The following is a 14,071-nucleotide window of genomic DNA, read 5'->3' on the forward strand; positions in this document are numbered from 1 at the left end:
ACGGAGCAGTGGGTGGGACAACCAGGAGTGGAGCCATGGTCGGCTGTCTGCTGGAGCTGTTTTCCTGTAATTCTGACACCCTTGTAGGGGACAAAGTTGCGACTCAGCCTGGACTTGTAGTATGGCTGGAGAAGCAGAACCAGATGGGCTAGTCCTATGAGCAGCAAGGCCAGGACAGAGGGTTGGGGTGCAGGGCCAGCCCCCACTATTCTGATACAGACTGGTGTTTACCAGGTGTACCTGTAACCTGAGGGCCCTTGGCTACGATGGCCATGGGCAGTACCCTTGGTGCTGCGTGTCTCCCGTCTCCCAGAGCTCTCCCTGTGTGCGTAGTGGAGCCTCCATGGCTGCCAGCTGCTCCAGGGTTCCTCCCCGCTCAGTGTCTCCTGCATGGATTTTTCATACTATCTCATGCTTCATGCCGTCTGTTTGAGATGCTCCATGCCAATAGCAGTCTTCCTTCGTAGCCTTTTCCTCGGGTGTTTTGGACTTCGGGTGAGTGGGAGTGGATCTCTCTGTCTTTTCCTCGCTGCTCACTACCTCCCATGCTGCTCTCCTGGCTGGCTGTGCTGTATTGCAGCTGCCTCTGCTGGGGACCCCCAGGACAGAGCCAGGGCTCCCAGGTTTGTGGGGAGCTGCTCATCCATGGTGCTGATGGAATCATTTCTAGAGCCAGTCATCTGCACCATGCCTGCTGCTGCCAGCTTCCCTCCCAGCTCCTGCCCATCCTCTCTCTGGCTGCAGGGCTGCCTTTCACAGTGGGGGACCCCCTCACCAGCCTTATTTAAGAACAAGAACAAAAAGATGTGCTCTTTTATTTAAAAGATCATGAAATTGAGAGAGGGAAAGAGAGATCTTCCAACTGCTGGTTCACTCCCCAAATGGTTGCAATGGCTATGGCTGGGCCAGGCTGAAACCAGGAGCCTGAAACTTTGTCTGGGTCTCCCACATGGGTGCAAGGGCTTGAGTACTTGAGCCACCCACCACTGCCTTCCCAGGAACATTAGCAGGGAGCTGGGTCAGAAGTGGGGCAGCTGGGACTCAAACCAGCTCTCTGATACCACATGCCAGTGTCACAGCCATGGGCTAGTGTGCTGCGCCACCACATTGGACCCGCCTGCCTCATTGCTAGCCACTAGCTCTGGGTCCCATCTCCCGAAGGAGCCCAGTAAGCTGGGTTGTCAGCATCATGCCTAGGGGCGCGGACAGATCCTTCTGTTTTGAAATGTTTTCGTATGTCATCTGCACGTCTTTGCAGCAGGGCCGGCCACAGGCAGGACCTCAGACAGGTGTGCTGAGTTCTACCTGCTGTGGCTGAGAGTTCCTTCTCCTCCTCCTCCTCCTCCTCCTCCTCCTGATCTCATCCTGCAGTGGAGATGGTGAAACCCACCTCACAGGATGGCCAAGAGAGTGCAGTGGCATTGTGAAAGGCACCGTGTGTCCGACCAAGGGAGATGCCCACTGAGTATATGGGACTCCCCTTGCTGTCCAGCTGGGAACAGTCCCTCTGCGTTGAGGTCCTTCCTGTTTTCAGGAGGCCCCCTGACAGCTGCACTATTTCTGAGCCAAGCAGTCCCTTCCAAACAGGATCTTGTGGACAACATCCGAGCAGGGAAAAATGATGGTCACAGCCGAGCTGTGGGAGGCAGAGATGAGGGCAAAGCAAGTGGATGGGGACACACTTGGCAACCGAATCATTTAGTGGAGGGCTGCTGAGGCTGCAGCCCCGTGCGACCTCCCCACAGGTGCCCTCATGCTTCTTAATCATCCTGGGCCATGCATGCAGGCAGGGCCCCCCCGCATCCCGCTGGCCTAATCTGCAGGTCACTCCGGTGCCTAGAAAAGTCTGAAACAGCTTAGCACAAATTTTCTTATCTCTGCTATGGCAGAGAATATGAACTGTCGTTATGCTATCAGCTTGTCCTTGAATTTTTAGAGGTTGTGGGAACTCAGCGAGATCAGGGATGTGGCCTCCATACCACCGCGCCAGATGCATGGTGGCAGACGGTCATTTGGTGGGCACGGAAGGGGCAGAGCACATGCATGTGGCACACGAGGCTGCGTGCCTGTGGGTGCCATGCCTCTGGGTCATATGTTCCTGTCTGCTGCTCTTGGGGTGGGAGTGTTGAATGGTTGGTTTCCTTATATCATTTTTTTTTTCTCAGACAAAGAAATCAAGTGGAAAGGACATTTAAAATGCCAAGTGCCGCCTATCCCCTCCAAGCTGGTTCTGCAGCCGTGATGGGTGGTTGGGGTCTGTCCCTAGCAGAAGCCACAACCTGGAGGAAGGGGTGAACCTGGGCACCCTACTTCCATCCTCCCCCGCCATGCCGTCCCAGGCACTGTTCCCAGCCTGGGTCAGATGCTATGCCCACATGTCTGGGCTGCAGGTGGAGTCGCGTGTTTTGCACAGGCATGAGTGGCAGGTGCAAGTCCCAGGCCCCCTGCCCTGCAGGGGTGCCTGGTCTTCTGCACTGACTCAGCCAGGCACTCGTCCCATGTTTACTGAGCATCTTCTGTGTGTCAAGCAGCACAGTGCTTCTTGTGAGGGGAGACAGAACATGGCTAACATGGTGAATCCTGCAAAAGGGGGTGCTGCTGCGGAGTCACAGGGCCAGAGAGGAGCAGAGAGGTAAGGCACAGCTTGCTCTGCAGCTCTCTGGAGAGACGGCCACCTGGTCTGGGAGTGACAGCATATGCAAAGGGCTTGCAGCAGAGGTGAGCCTGGTGGGTTCAGAGGAAAGCCAGACCAGTGAGCCTGGGGAGGAAGGTGAGAGAGAGTGAGGACTCTGGTTTTTTACTCAGTGAAGTGAAAAGCCTTGGGGGATCTTTAGTAGGGAAAAGAGAAATGATCAGACCCCAGCCCACCCCACCTTTCCAAGGACAGCCAGGCTGCTGCATTGGGAGTCCATAACAGACTGCAGGAAGAGAGCCGGTAGGAAGGGGTCTTCTTATGTTGTTTGTTTAACCCAGCCCAGACAGCTTCGTGCTTGTCTGTTGCCGCCCTCAGACATTTCGCTTCTTAGGAAAAGATGGAAGACATTTGATGCTTTCTGATCACCCAGTTAGTACAAGTCATTGAAGGCATTTATAGGGTGTGAAAGCATAACAAAACACACACTAGAAAAATCCGTGTGCAGACAGCCACGCTCAGCAGGTCAGCATGCGTACCTTTGATCTTGCTCCTCTGCCTCTCTGTTCTGTTGAGCCTGGATTGCAGGCATCGCTGGCGTTGGCTTTTGGCCCACTATGCCACAACATCAGCCCCTTAAATGTGCTTTTTTTTTTTCTTTTAAGAAGACAACTTGACTGACAATGCAGTCAGTCATCATCTGTCCCCACTGCAGAGCGTGTCCCCAGCATTGACCAATCACATGAAGAAAAGAGCCACAGGAAGTCATGGACAAAGGTAGCAGCCAGGAGGACTGGCACTCAGAGAATGAGAGGACAGTGGAATTGGGCAGAGGCCTGGGCAAGGCTTAAGTGAATCAGAACATAAGGAGAAATAGAAACAAGACTGGGGGCTGGCATTGTGGCAGAAGGGTTACGCCAGGACCTGCAAAACCAGCATCCCATATAGGATGAGGCGTGTGGCTGGGGGCATTCCCAGGATGCAGTAGAATGATAGGTGGACTGAGCTGTGAAGGGGAAGCCACCCCATGTGTAGAAGGCAGACCAGGGTGGAGGAGGGGAGGGCAGGGGTCCAGAGCCAGCCGTGTGGCTGTGTGCATCTATTCCCCTCAGAAACCTGGTTGCACTGAGAATTTGCTTTTGCTTGTGATTTTTGTGACATTTGCATATAAAAACATTTTGTCAGATCAGGTCATGCCTGGGCTGTGGTCACTGGTTTTTGCCTGGGTCTGTGAGCCAAGAAAACTTTGTCCTAATGCCTTGCTAAGTGCTTTCTTTCCAAATATGCTGCTGTCTTCTTGGAAACTCCTGTGGATCCAGAGCCCGGGTCTCTGTTCTCTGACTCCCATGTCCGCCACCACCTGCCAGGTCATTTCCAGTTCCTTTCACTTCTTCCCTCCATGAAGCTTTTCACTGATACCCATTTTGTTTCAGGGGATGGGGTTCTGACTTGGGTTGTTTCCTGGGTTTTGTCTTGGGGTGTGTGTGTATGTGTGTGTGTGTGTGGTTTAAATACAAAACCATCTTCAGCAACATTTGTGTGCATTCAAGTGTAATACAACAGCCAAGGCAAGAAACAGGGACTGCAGGCCATGCACACACATGCGTAACATGGGACCGTGTATTAACAGCAGGAATCTGCCACCCAACTGAGCAGAAGGGCTTAGCCCCAGTACCTGCCAGGCAGGCAAGACCCCTGGTCCTTGGTGGAGGGAGCCTAGCTATCTGCTAGCTGCCCATCCCACTAGGATGCTCACCTGTGATTTCTTGTTTTTAATTAGTTTATTCATTTTCAGTTGAGATCTCCCACTCCCTGGTTCACTCCCCAACTGCTAACAACAGCCAAGCCAAACCAGGAGCTCAGTCTGGGTCTCCCATGTGGATGGCTGGGGCCCAAACCCATGAGTCCTCATCTGCTGCTCCTCAGCAGGCTGAGGAGTGAGGTCAGGGCTTAAACCCAGACTCTCTGCTCCAAGCTGTGGGCCTCCCGAGCAGTGTCCTCCACGCCATGCCACCATATGCCTCCAAGCTCATGAGTTCTCCACCCCACACTTGCGCTTGGCAGGAGCATTGGCTGAAGCTGAGAGGGGTCTTGGGAACATGGCAGTTGCAAAGCAGATTTTGTGTTTATTATGTTTATTATCATTTAGCCTTTCATCCTTCTCCATGTAGAAAAAAAATGGAGCGACTTGCTCACAGTTACACTGTAATCAGTGCAGAGGTTGATTGGAAGCTGGAGTCCCTGCTTCCAGCCTCCAGTGCCACAAGCCGAAGAGGGTTCTTGGAGGCAGTGGGCGGTGTCTGTGACTGAAAGCTGATGGACGTCATCAGAGCAGGAGAGCATCCCCTGCCTGGAGCTGGCGCTGCCGCCCCACCACCCCACGTCCTGGGGCCGGCGGCATGGAGGCTGACCCTTGCAGAACCTCCTATAGTGCTTCCTACCCACAGGCGCTCTGCAAGTGCTGGTTGGTTGGTGGAAATTTTTGCCAAAAAGTATCCTTGTCCTGGTCGCTTTGGGGAAGGCTTTCCTTTGAAGTCTTCTGTCACAGGTGACCCTGACTGAAGGCCTTCGCACACACACACGCTGGCTCTGTCCTCCCTGCTTCTTGATGGACTAAGTGGGGAGTTTGTAGGGCAGGAAAGGGGTTCCATGGGGCGGTTCTTAAATCGTCTCCACCCTGCCGAGCCTGCAGTGTCTTGGAGAGTCTTCCCTGGAACCCTGCAGGGGATTGAGGGGTTGTAGGGGAGTAGGGTCAGCGTTCCTCTCCACCATGCCAGCCTGGCAGCATCCCCATGACACCTGCCTCTGGGCCAGCAGCCAGTACTCGCCACAAGCTGCCATCTGTCTCTCTCCGCTGTGACTTGCAGCTTGGATTCTGGCTGCCAGCAGCTTCACCAGAGGGCCCCCTCCATGGGCCCGTGAGTGTGCTCAGGAGTGGGTGGGTGGCTGGCACAGGGGTGGGTGGCTGCCTGAGTGCCCTGCCATCTGCACCAGGCTTATTCTGGCTTGCAGTCGTGGCGTCCCTGGGGGACCCGGATGGTCACACTTCCTTAGTGTGTCGGTCACCTCCCACGCTGCCGAGGCTCTGCCAGGCAGACCTGTTACCACTGCCTCCTGCTGGTCTCCCACACGGGGGCAAGTGCAGGGGCCGGGGGGAGGCGCCTGGTACCTGCCAGAGCCCAGAGCAGCTCAGCCTCCTGGTGCCTGTCCCCACCTCCTGCTGGTGGACCAGGCCACTCGTGGCACCCCTTGCTGTTGACAGCACCTACTTAGACCCATGCCTATGCTCTGGGGGAAGAATATTCTCTTTAAGGTACTGGCAGGTATGAGAGGGACCTAACAGTGTCCCCACTGTGCCCCTGTGCCACTGAGGTGGAAGTCAGCGGAGTGCCTGCTGCCATCCTAGTGCGGTGGGGGACATCTTGCCTCATGTACACAGGAGCCTAGAGAGGTGCTCAGGAGGACGTGTGGCTTTGGGAGGGGGAGGTTACTTGCTCAAAGATAGCAGGGGCAGATTGATGGCGCCAACTACATCTTCCTCAGCAGTGCTCACTGCTCACAGCTCTGCCTGTCAGTCCTCAGGCCAGACCCGGTCCTGGGCCCCTGTAAACCCAAACCAAACAGCAGCTCTCTCTGTCTTGAACTTGCTTTCTGGCGGGGACTGGTTGGGAGGGGTATGAGTTGCTGACAATCAAATACAACCTCATGCAAGAGCAGATCCGACCCTGTGTTAGGTGCTGAGCAGGAAAAAGGAAAGGTGGAACAAAGCAAGGGAGACAGCAGGGACTCGGGAAGGAGCACGGCTGCAGTGCCGGACTGCCTTGGCCGCCCCACCCCATCCTCCACAGCTCTTACATGGGGGAGGGATCCTGGATAACACCATGCAGACACTGCTGGGCTGTCCACGGCCCACATCAGAGACCTGGATTCAGGTCCACTTCCACTTTCCATTCAGGCTTCTTCCTATTGGTGTGCATACCCCCGGATGCAGCAGGTGAGGCCCCGAATGCTGGGATTTCCCCTGCCACCCGGGGGGCAACCCCAATTGCATTCCCAGCATCCAGTGTTGACCTGGCCTGGCCCTTACTGTTGTGGGCACTTGGGGAGTGAAACCAGGAATGGGAGCCCTTTCTACGCCTCTCTGCTCCTTCGAGTGGAAAACAAAGAAGATAGAAATGACAGGGGTCAGTGAGCATGTGGAGAGATCGGGACCCTCAGGCGCTGCGGCTGGGAAGGGGGCACTACAGCTCCTCCAGAAATCAAACTTGGAATCACCATGGGTTCCAGGGGTCCCACTCCCAGGGTCAGTGCGGAGCCAACAGGGACTCCAGGGCATGTCTGTGTAACCATGTTCACAGCCACACCATTTCACAATAGCAAAAACGTGGAAGCAGCCCAAGTGCCAGTTGTCAGATGATAAACAACATGCCACATATGTGTAACTCACCGGATCCACGTAATATTCTTCCTGGGATTTAGCTCCACCAGCGAGTGACACGCTGACACATGCCACAGCCAGTTACTAAAAGCTGCCGTGTGACCCCACACGCGTGAGGCACTCTGAGTTCTCGGGTTGATGGAGACAGGAAGTCCCAGGGCCCCAGGAGGAGGTGGGTGGGAAGTGAGGGCTGGCAAGTGCTGAGTTCAGTTGGGAAGAAGAGAAAATTGGGGAGATAGGTGGTGTTGATGGCGGCACAGCCGTGTGGATGCATTTAATGCCACTGAGCCACACACCTGGGAGAGATTAGAATAATGAACTTTATATTTTACTAAAGTTAGCAAAATGGTAGCAGTGGACCTCTTAATTCATTTATTTTCACACAGAGAGAGGAAGGTGGGAGAGAGCGCACTTCTATCTGCTTGTTCACTCCTAAATTCCCGTAACAGCCAGCATTGGGCCAGGCTCCATTCAGGTCTCCCTCGTGGACAGCAGGGACTCAAGCGCTTAAACCATCTGCTCTTGCATCCCGGCGTGCACATCCTTAGGAAGTGGAGCCATAAGCCAGCCCCAGGCACTACAACATGGAACACACACACAGTGTGGCCCTGCTTAAACACAGCACCACACGCCCGTCCCGAGAGCATGGGCCTCTCTGAGAACATGGATTCAGCACACACTTAGCCAAGGCTGTGCAGAGAGGCTGACAGATGAGGCAGAAGAGCCATCCAAACCTTGGAGGGCGTCCCTGATGCTTAGCACACTCAGAGGCCAAGGAAGCCAGCAGGACCACCCACCTCGTGGTGCTAGGCACACCTGGGGGTCCCAGCAGGTCTCCTGGGGTCAGCCTGATTCTGTGTTCATCCTCAGCTGCCGGGGGTTGATTCTGCTGCTCCCTGGACAGTGCTCTGAGCTTGGTGGAATACTGGGAGCCCTGTGGCCTGCTGGGCTTACCTTGACACCTTCCCATTCCTGCCCTGACAGGGACACACGTACAAACACTGTGGAGCTGCCTCGTCCTGATCTGCCCTGTGAGGATGCCCTCCTCTGTGTGAGGTGGGCACAGAGCTGGGGAAAGCATTAAACTCCGGTCTTTGTCTTGCATGCACTGAAATGGAAGTTCAGGTGATCCAACTTTCCCACTGGTACTGACTGCCAGCAGGCTGGCACCAAGCCTGGAGAGACTGGCAATGATTTCTCTGTCTCCCAGGTGACTGGGGGGCCTGGCTCCTTGGGTGACAAGGCCAATCTGGTGTTGCCAGAACATGCGGCACTGGGATGCCTACCTGGGTCATGTTCAGGCCCTTTCCACCAGAACCTGCTGAAGGATGGGTGAGGACACCATGGCAGGTAGACAGGAAGGGCTTTTGGGCCTTGTCCTCCCTGTACCAACATGATTCCCGCCTCTGGAGGACCCTGGAGTCCCTTGTACTGACCTTGTGACTTGTCACTCCACAAACCTTCATCCCCATCCCCCCTCCCTAGATTGGCTGACCCACTCACAGCCAGAAGCCCCACGTGCCCCACCTGACCTGGTATTTGAACATCTGTGCCTCTGAACCCGGCTTGGGTCCAAAGACCTGTGGCCCCTTGGAGCCTTGAGCTCCGCCTGCTGCCTCTCTGTGCTGCATCAACTTGAAGGTTAGTGTGGCAGTCACCTCCTGGTCCTCCCTATTAGCAACCCAGATCAGGAGGACAGGCATGGAAGGGCCCCAGCTGCCCCAGCTCCGTGTCGTGCCAGGCCCTCATGTTTGCTGCCAAGCGCCATCTCCCACGCGTGACCTCCACCCGTGAGCAGGGAATAAGCCTGCTTCCCAGGCGAACGTGCCAGGAATGCACAGCACAGCTTTTTTTTTTGGTCCTGGCAGAAACCTGGCAACCGCCCAATGTCCTTTCACAGTAGGATACATTTTGGCTATGAGATAATTTAGAGCAGTAGGAACTGCAGCTCAGCTCAGTGAGGATGAATCAGAAATACAAGGAGCAGAAAGCCAGTGCAGGCAGGTGGCCCGGCAGCTCCGATGCCGGACGGGACACCCACGTCCAATGTCAGAGTCCCTGAGTCCCAGCTCGACTGCGGATTCCAGCTTCCTCCTGACGTGTACCCTGGGAGGCAGCCGGTGATGGTTCAAGTGCATGGGTCCTTGGTCCCCTTGTGAAAGACCTGGATGGAGTTTGCATCTTTGGCCTGGCCCAGCCCCAGCCATTGTGGGTTTGAGGGGACAAATCAACATGGGAGGGTTCTGTCTCCCTCTCTCTGTCTCACGTTTTTAAAAATTATGTTAAAAAATAAGTAATAATACCTGTCTTTTTTTTTTCTGAAAGCAGAATTATGCAGACAGAGGGAGAGAGAGAGATCTGCCATTCATTGGTTCATTCCTCAAATGACCACAATGTCTGGATCTGGGTCAAGCCTGGGCCGGGGGCCTGGGACTCCAGCCAGGTCTCCCAGTGTGGGTGGCAGAGGTACAAACACTTGGACCATCCTCTGCCTCTTTCCCAAACGCATTAGCAGGGAGCTGGATGGGACGCAGAGCAGCCAGGGCTCAAACTTTGTTCTACAGGATGCCAGCACCACAGGCAGTGACTTAACTTGCTCCGCCATGATGCTGACCCCTTGAATATGATTCTTTGAAATGTTACCGTGTGCAGAATACATGCTCACCAGATAAGACTAGATCTTGCAGGCCAGGCAGACACCCAAAAGATGGCAGGAGATTGACAAAATCAGATGACAAAACAGTAAGGTTGTCACAGCAATGTGAAGAAAAACCCAAGATCTCCCAGAGGAAGGAGGGATGGGGACTGAGAGGACCAGCTGGCAGGCAGAGGCAAGCCCTGGATCCCCAGAAGTGCAGGTGTCCCCAGGTAGGGGAGGAGACTGATTAGCCAGGAAGCGGCCATCAGGCACATCATCCAGGAAAGTACCCTGGGACCCAGACCCAGCCCCTGCCACCTGCCAGCCCTGGCTCAGGAGGTGGGGTGAGTTTCCAGTTACGTTTTGTCTCTGAGACTGTAGTTAGACAAGAGCTCACTTGTTGTTCTGGAAATGACGTCAGAACCACCAGGCTCCCTGTGCTTGGCCCCTGCAGCCCCACTCGCTGCCTGCCGTCTGGGAGGGGAGCATGGCTTTCTGCCTAACCACCACTCCAGCAGCGTAGCCTTTTCTCTCACGAATGATAAGCACTGGGTCTCCGATGCTTCCAACTCATATGCAGACTCCAGGGGAGGGGAGGCTGTGGAGCTCCAAGTGCCCCCGGCCTGCATGTATTTGCTGGACTTGCATGGCCATTAAGACAAAGGGAGGGGAAACAGGTGTTCTCCCCCATGGTTCCTTGGGGAGATGCAAAGGCAGGGGGGTGGGGCAACTGTGACACACAGCCCCTCAAGGCAGGCTGTAAGACAGGGGAAGGCCAGAGGTGAGGGGGCGGTCAGCCTGCCCTATAGCTCGTACTGCGTGATCCTGGGGGAAGGAGGTACCTAGCCCCATTGCCTGTGGGGACCAACACCAGCTCCTTCTGCACCTGAGCAAGCCCCTGGTCAGGGGTTCATGAAAGCCAAGGCATTTGCTCTGGTTCTGAAATAATCTAGCCAAAGTGTTTAAATTATCTGTCAAGGAAACAACACCTTAGAAGGGATTTTTGGTTTTGTGTTGTTTTGTTTTGTTTTTCCCTTTCCACTGTGCTGGCAATTGCCTGCCTCTCAGGCTGACCCGGTTGCTGAAAAACCCACTTGAAATGAAGAGGAGATAGACTCAGGTCCCAGCCAACGCTCTCTGCTCTGCCAGGCCGAGGAGGAAACCATCCTGTTCCTGAGGGAAGAGGAGGGGGCTCGAGAAAGGCAGGTGCATGCTCTGCCTTGGCCACACCTTTATTCCCATCCCTGTCGCCTTATGAGCTGTGCAGCCTTGCCTAGAGGGGGGTTAGGGTCCAGGAGGGGTGCAGGAAACACACCCGCAACCCCATGGGTCCATGTCTTTCTCGGGGATGTGCAGATGGATGGGGTGTCTGGAGCATGAGTGCACCCCCTCCCCGGGGGGTTAAAGCGCTGTTCTGTATAATGCAGATACTCCTGGAGGGTCTGCCTGAGCTCCCGCCAGCCCTGCAGGGAGGAGTTAGCACTGCCAGAGTGGGAGTCAGAGCTGGGCAGGACACAATGAGAATGAAGCTGCCGTCTCTCACACTCTTCTTGTGGGGTCTGGGGGGGGTGGGGAAAATGGAGACCAGCAACACCCTGGGGAAGGGCCTCGCGTGGACCGATGGCACGGGGTCGCCCATCAGAAGGAACAGCAGCCTTCGTGCGCAGCAGATGCTTAGTAAGTGTTACTTGGGTTTTTTTTTCCCCTGTTTTTAAAATGTTTATTGATGTGAGAGGCAGATAAAGAGCTCTTCTCCACTGATGCACTTCCCACACAGCCACACCAGCCAGGGCTGAGCTAGGGCCAAAGCCAGAAGCCAGGAACTCCATCAGTTTTCCCATGTGGATCACAGGGAGCCATCATCTGCTGCTTCCCAGGGTGCCTGTTAGGTGGAAGTGAGAGGTAGTCACTCTGATGCAGGTGTCTCACCCAGCATCCCCAACCGCTGAGCCGACACCTGCCCCGTGGCTGGTACCTGGAGTGGACAACTGCCCACTGACTCCCTCTGTGGCGGTTGCCTGTGGAGGTCATCTTGTAGAGGCAGGGTAGGCAGGCAGGGCATGGTCACTCTAAACTTCATTTCTGCCAAAGAAAAAATGACAACAACCAGGGAAAAATGCAAAACAAAACAGTGGAGGGGAGGGAGAAAAACCTGAGGTAGAACCAGGTGCCGCAGCCTGACAGGTGTTGCCAGCTTTCTCTCTGGTCGCCCTCGGCATGTGGCGTGGATGTATGTGGCTGCCGTAGTGTTGGAAGCACCGTGTCCAAGTGGGTATGGCAGACAGAGCCCCTCTTCCCCGCCCCCTCCCAGGGAGAGTGAGAGCCTTTTCTCTCACGAGCAATAAACAATCCGCTCCGATTCCTGTGGTTTTATTAAGACAAATCTGGAATTTTTGGATCAGATTATTGTTCTTTGTTTTAAAGATTTATTTAGGTTTTTTTTTTCTTTTAATCTATTTATTTGTCTGAAAGGCAGAATGACAGAGAAATCTACTCAGTGGTTCACATAGCAAATACTTGCCAAAGCTGGGACTGGGCCAGGCCAAAGCCAGGAGCCAGGAACTCCATCCTGTTCCCTGCGTACCTTGAATTGTAACATTTTCCTAGGTTAGCGGCTTGGGGTGTGTGTGTCTCAGGGGAGGCCGGGTGGTGGCTTGGCAGGCTCGGTGGTCTCAGCAAGGACCACAGACACCGGCCTGCGTGCTGTGTGATGACAGGTAAGGGGCACCCAGGATGTTTCCGATTCCGAGCATTTTCCACTGACCAAGGTTTCACTGAGATGTAAGGCCATGCTTGAGTGGAGGGGCCTCTGTGCTCTGGTTCACCATGAGCCGCCTCAACTAGACCGTGGGCAGCTTTTAGGAAGGCTGGGAAACATGTGTCCTGGGACTGTCTCTGCTTGTGCCACTCTCACCTGTCTGCTGAACCTTCTAGAAGCGGGGCCTTTCTCAGGTTGCAGAAGCAGGCCCCGGGCAAGGCTGATGCTGCCCACCTGCCTGTGCTGGCTGTGGAGTTATAGCTGTGTCCTGCTGCTTCCCTCACCTCTTTCTTGCTCCTTACAAGGAGCCAGCACACATGGCGGAAGCCCTTCCTGTGGCAGCCACCCGGGACCATGTGAATTCCACGTCTCCAACCAGCTCCAGAGCAGATCTGAAGCTGTAGCAGGCGGTCCCACCGACAGCCAGAACCCTGGGATAGGGAAGGCTCCAGTTGGCTTTGAGCGACAGCTGGCATTTCCAGTGGAAAATAACACAGGAAGCGAGTATGTCCGTTATGTTAGCGCCTGGCGTGTCATCTTAACTGTGCTCAACACCCGCATGAGCCCCAGCTTGTCACTCTTAGCAGAGAGCATGGCTTTGTGTACTCGCTTGTCCGCGGGGAAACCCAGTCCAGCGTGCCACCCATCTGTCTGGGAGAGCCATCGGATTTCTACCAGCTGTGCTGCTCCCCCTCCCCACCCCCTAGCCCAGCCCTGGCTGTTCCTGGAGGCAGTGAGGCCCCGCTTCCCACCGCACACCTGTCCAGGATTCCGCATCTGGGGTTGGAAGGGGCCAGCCATGGGCCATGGGCTTGGCATTCTTCCAGACAGACATGTTAGGATTACCAACGAACTGCGGTTTTCAAACCATCACTTCACTCCATCAGTTTCCCATCCTGCTAAGCCACGGGGTAATCTAGTAACAGTTCCTTGGCTCTCTTAGCGCCTGCGTCTCCAGCTCCAACATTCAAGGTCCTCGGTCTCCTTCCCACCCCCACCCCCAGGGCCAGTCTGCCCGACAGCCCACTAGTTCACTCCTTAAATGCCTGCAACTGAGACTGGCTCCTCCGAAGGCAGGGACAGTGCCAGGACATGTGTTTCCCAGCCTTCTCAAGCCAAGTCAGCTCGGAGCCTGGTAGGCAGGCCCAGCGTGGGCTCCCTGAGGCCGAGGTCCCCCGTTCCACCTCGCACGGCCCCATCAGCCACCTCACAGGTTCCACCCTCCCCTTGCAGAGCTGGCAGCTTCCCTGCAGGAAGGGTGGCAGAGCTTGCACTTGGCACAAGTGTGGACACAGCAAAAGGGACCCTGAATCTGCACGGGATGGTGCCAAGGTTTCCCAGGGAAGCTTGCCTGCCTGCCTAGATGAAGGGTGAGGCCGGGGCAGGGAAGCAGGTACTGAGATCCCAACCTCAATCTGCAGGGAGAGGAACACCCACAGTGGACCCCTGAACGATGGTCAGAGTGCTTGCAGGAGTCATGCCAGGTGCGTGAAGGACAAGGACAGAGCGTTGAACACACAGGGGCGGGGGTCTTCAGCCTGCTCAACGACCCCCCCTTCTTCCCTGCAGGGTTCCAACAATTACCACCTTCTCTAGCCACAGCCG

General features: G+C 55.3%; 1 protein-coding gene across 2 annotated transcripts in view; it reads left to right on the top strand.

The window, feature by feature from the left end:
• RPH3AL (rabphilin 3A like (without C2 domains)) overlaps positions 1 to 14,071 on the top strand; it is a 107,328-nt gene that overhangs the window by 65,005 nt on the left and 28,252 nt on the right. The window lies entirely within an intron of this gene.

The sequence above is a fragment of the Ochotona princeps genome, chromosome 17 (genome assembly GCF_030435755.1).
Source record: "Ochotona princeps isolate mOchPri1 chromosome 17, mOchPri1.hap1, whole genome shotgun sequence".
NCBI lineage: Eukaryota > Metazoa > Chordata > Mammalia > Lagomorpha > Ochotonidae > Ochotona > Ochotona princeps.